The sequence below is a fragment of the Schistocerca americana genome, unplaced genomic scaffold (genome assembly GCF_021461395.2).
Source record: "Schistocerca americana isolate TAMUIC-IGC-003095 unplaced genomic scaffold, iqSchAmer2.1 HiC_scaffold_77, whole genome shotgun sequence".
NCBI classification, from domain to species: Eukaryota; Metazoa; Arthropoda; class Insecta; order Orthoptera; family Acrididae; genus Schistocerca; species Schistocerca americana.
Window position 1 is genome coordinate 440,001 of NW_025726533.1, and position 5,000 is coordinate 445,000.

Here is a 5,000-nt window from a genome sequence, read left to right on the forward strand (position 1 = left end):
CATCCTCTCCGCCACATTAGACAATCCACACTGTCATAACCAGACTGGGAGGTCCACTCAGAAAACAGAATATCCCACCCACCCGACAACCACCATTGCTCAGCCAAGCCACCAACACCCACACATGTCCTACACAGGGGTGCACCCAACATCACAATACTGCCTCCTCTCACAGCACACAAACAATGGCAGGAATGAAAGACACAGGTCTGCCACAAGCATGGAATGAGAGCGCCGCCTGTCATGAGCCAAAGGTGCATCCTGACGTGGCAAATCAGATGATGCCGCAGGCATCCACTTACTATAATCACAATCAACAAACCGGCCGCCCCGCCCCCCATTAAACCTTTCCTTACAACAATGTGTACCTTAACCTAACCTATATCGTACCGTAACCTAACCTATATCGTACCGTAACCTAACCTATATCGTACCGTAACCTAACCTATATCGTACCGTAACCTAACCTATATCGTACCGTAACCTAACCTATATCGTACCGTAACCTAACCTATATCGTACCGTAACCTAACCTATATCGTACCGTAACCTAACCTATATCGTACCGTAACCTAACCTATATCGTACCGTAACCTAACCTATATCGTACCGTAACCTAACCTATATCGTACCGTAACCTAACCTATATCGTACCGTAACCTAACCTATATCGTACCGTAACCTAACCTATGTCGTACCGTAACCTAACCTATGTCGTACCGTAACCTAACCTATGTCGTACCGTAACCTAACCTATGTCGTACCGTAACCTAACCTATGTCGTACCGTAACCTAACCTATGTCGTACCGTAACCTAACCTATGTCGTACCGTAACCTAACCTATGTCGTACCGTAACCTAACCTATGTCGTACCGTAACCTAACCTATGTCGTACCGTAACCTAACCTATGTCGTACCGTAACCTAACCTATGTCGTACCGTAACCTAACCTATGTCGTACCGTAACCTAACCTATGTCGTACCGTAACCTAACCTATGTCGTACCGTAACCTAACCTATGTCGTACCGTAACCTAACCTATGTCGTACCGTAACCTAACCTATGTCGTACCGTAACCTAACCTATGTCGTACCGTAACCTAACCTATGTCGTACCGTAACCTAACCTATGTCGTACCGTAACCTAACCTATGTCGTACCGTAACCTAACCTATGTCGTACCGTAACCTAACCTATGTCGTACCGTAACCTAACCTATGTCGTACCGTAACCTAACCTATGTCGTACCTTAACCTAACCTATGTCGTACCTTAACCTAACCTATGTCGTACCTTAACCTAACCTATGTCGTACCTTAACCTAACCTATGTCGTACCTTAACCTAACCTGTATTGCGCCTTAACCTAACCTGTATTGCGCCTTAACCTAACCTGTATTGCGCCTTAACCTAACCTGTATTGCGCCTTAACCTAACCTGTATTGCGCCTTAACCTAACCTGTATTGCGCCTTAACCTAACCTGTATTGCGCCTTAACCTAACCTGTATTGCGCCTTAACCTAACCTGTATTGCGCCTTAACCTAACCTGTATTGCGCCTTAACCTAACCTGTATTGCGCCTTAACCTAACCTGTATTGCGCCTTAACCTAACCTGTATTGCGCCTTAACCTAACCTGTATTGCGCCTTAACCTAACCTGTATTGCGCCTTAACCTAACCTGTATTGCGCCTTAACCTAACCTGTATTGCGCCTTAACCTAACCTGTATTGCGCCTTAACCTAACCTGTATTGCGCCTTAACCTAACCTGTATTGCGCCTTAACCTAACCTGTATTGCGCCTTAACCTAACCTGTATTGCGCCTTAACCTAACCTGTATTGCGCCTTAACCTAACCTGTATGGCGCCTTAACCTAACCTGTATGGCGCCTTAACGTAACCTGTATTGCGCCTTAACGTAACCTATATTGCGCCTTAACGTAACCTATATTGCGCCTTAACCTAACCTATATTGCGCCTTAACGTAACCTATATTGCGCCTTAACGTAACCTATATTGCGCCTTAACCTAACCTATATTGCGCCTTAACCTAACCTATATTGCGCCTTAACCTAACCTATATTGCGCCTTAACCTAACCTATATTGCGCCTTAACCTAACCTATATTGCGCCTTAACCTAACCTATATTGCGCCTTAACGTAACCTATATTGCGCCTTAACCTAACCTATATTGCGCCTTAACCTAACCTATATTGCGCCTTAACCTAACCTATATTGCGCCTTAACGTAACCTATATTGCGCCTTAACGTAACCTATATTGCGCCTTAACCTAACCTATATTGCGCCTTAACCTAACCTATATTGCGCCTTAACCCAACCTATATTGCGCCTTAACCTAACCTATATTGCGCCTTAACGTAACCTATATTGCGCCTTAACGTAACCTATATTGCGCCTTAACGTAACCTATATTGCGCCTTAACGTAACCTATATTGCGCCTTAACGTAACCTATATTGCGCCTTAACGTAACCTATATTGCGCCTTAACGTAACCTATATTGCGCCTTAACCTAACCTATATTGCGCCTTAACGTAACCTATATTGCGCCTTAATGTAACCTATATTGCGCCTTAATGTAACCTATATTGCGCCTTAATGTAACCTATATTGCGCCTTAATGTAACCTACGTTGCGCCTTAACGTAACCTACGTTGCGCCTTAACGTAACCTACGTTGCGCCTTAACGTAACCTACGTTGCGCCTTAACGTAACCTACGTTGCGCCTTAACGTAACCTACGTTGCGCCGTAACGTAACCTACGTTGCGCCGTAGCGCAACCCACGTTGCGCCGTAACGTAACCCACGTTGCGCCGTAACGTAACACACGTTGGGCCTTAACCCAACACACGTTGGGCCTTAACCCAACACACGTTGGGCCTTAACCCAACACACGTTGGGCCTTAACCCAACACACGTTGGGCCTTAACCCAACACACGTTGGGCCTTAACCCAACACACGTTGGGCCTTAACCCAACACACGTTGGGCCTTAACCCAACACACGTTGGGCCTTAACCCAACACACGTTGGGCCTTAACCCAACACACGTTGGGCCTTAACCCAACACACGTTGGGCCTTAACCCAACACACGTTGGGCCTTAACCTGCTCTGTAATTGTCATACGACGCGTTAAATTAGTGTAGTGTTGCCTAACTGCAACCCCCGCAATATAGTTTGCTACTCGCACTGCCCGGTCCCCAGTGTATCGCTTCATGTTAAACACCTTGCAGCTATACACTGTAATGTGGATGGCAGCAGGACGTACATGCTCAATGCCCTTTGCAGTTGTTCATTGGCATTTGCAGTTGTTCATTGGCATTTGCATGGCGAAGCACTTAGCCTACGCTGTGGTACGGCCTGTGTCAACTGTCCGCTGATGTTGTACGTCCAAATCACACACTGTACTGCACATTGGTCCTCATGTACTGAATGATACATCGTGGTACATGTGACCGTACAACGACTGCGCCAACAACGGCGAACCATGCGGTCCAAATGTTGTGCACTCAGCTACGTGTCGTCTCCCTATAAGAGCTGGATTGCAGTGTGGTATGCCCTGGATGGCGATCAGCATGAGCCGTCTGTTGATGTAGTGGCGCGTGTTGTCAGACGTAGTCGTCTCTTCTCACACACCGTGATAGCATGGTGCACTGCGTTCCACATCTGCGACATGCGACAGAGGCCGGTTGACAGTCGTTCGCGCAATGGACATCGCATACGTACGGGGGCCACCTTCCACGTGTTCGCGAAGCGTGCACATGTTGTTGCGTGTATGTGGGCAGACATAGTGTGTCGTGACACCTGACACAGGCATGCAACAATCGTTGAATTTGCAAATGGCGATGGACGCCTACGTTTGCTGGTGACGTTACGCAAATGAACAACTGGTAAACCGTTGTGGTGCGGTTGTTCTCGCTAGAGGTGAATCAGTGATGGCGACGATCGGTTGAGCTACCAACCGGTTGTTCCAGCGATACCCACCATGCCCACGAACGTGAATGGCATCTGGGTGTGAAGCGATACGCGGCGGTGGCTGGGTGGGACCGTCCCCGGCCGGTGAGGGGGGGCCTCCCGGCGTGCTGGCCGCGCGGTGCGTGGGCGCACGCGCTACAGCCGGCTGGTGGGGGCGGCCAGTGGCAGGCGCGCCGGCCGACGGAGGCGGCAGGCGGCGCAGCTGCGCGCCGGCGCACCCTGCACGCGGCGCCGTGCGGCCAAAGTAGGTCCTCGCGGGCCCGGTGCGAAGCGCGGTGGACATCTGCAGTGTGCTGGTCCGATTGAGGACTGTGTGCGCTGAGGATGCGCCGCCGCCCGGCGCTCGGCGCCGCGACGCCGTCTGCTGCTCGGTCGCCTCTGCGGTTCTCGCAGGTGGTTTGTATCGCAGCTGTGCGGACGTGTTGGCGCGTGCGCTGTGCTGGGAGAGTTCGCTTCGGCACCCAAGTGGGGCTTTTGTCCTTCTGTGGCGCTGGCGTTGGAGCTGCCGGTCACCGTAGGTGGCGCGTGTTGTCTCCCGCCGGCAATGCCACGACAGCACGCTCCCGGGCCTCTGTCGGCAGCGGCAAGCTCAGTTGGGAGCACGGGTGGTCGCACCTAAAGCGTCTACTCGCCAAACTCCGGGCGATTGCGCCTCTCTCGAACCCGACCAAGTACTTAGGACGGCGCTGCGCGCCGCCGGGACCTGAGAGGGTTTCGAGGTGTATGGTGCAGGGGAGCTCAGCCTCCTCCTGTTTGCAGAATAATTGAGCGGACGCTTGCGTGTTCGCGCGGGCCCCCGGGACACACTCCCGGGCGGCCGGCTGCTCAGCTCTAGTTGACGCAGCTCCCTGGTTGATCCTGCCAGTAGTCATATGCTTGTCTCAAAGATTAAGCCATGCATGTCTCAGTACAAGCCGCATTAAGGTGAAACCGCGAATGGCTCATTAAATCAGTTATGGTTCCTTAGATCGTACCCACGTTACTTGGATAACTGTGGTAATTCTAGA

General features: G+C 50.8%; 1 non-coding gene across 1 annotated transcript in view; it reads left to right on the forward strand.

Moving 5' to 3' along the window:
* The first annotated feature begins 4,838 nt into the window (after window positions 1–4,838).
* LOC124590646 overlaps window positions 4,839–5,000 on the forward strand; it is a 1,910-nt gene continuing 1,748 nt past the window's right edge. Inside the window, exon 1 of the ribosomal RNA XR_006976703.1 lies at window positions 4,839–5,000. This exon is cut by the window's right edge and continues 1,748 nt beyond it. This is a non-coding gene — a ribosomal RNA (small subunit ribosomal RNA).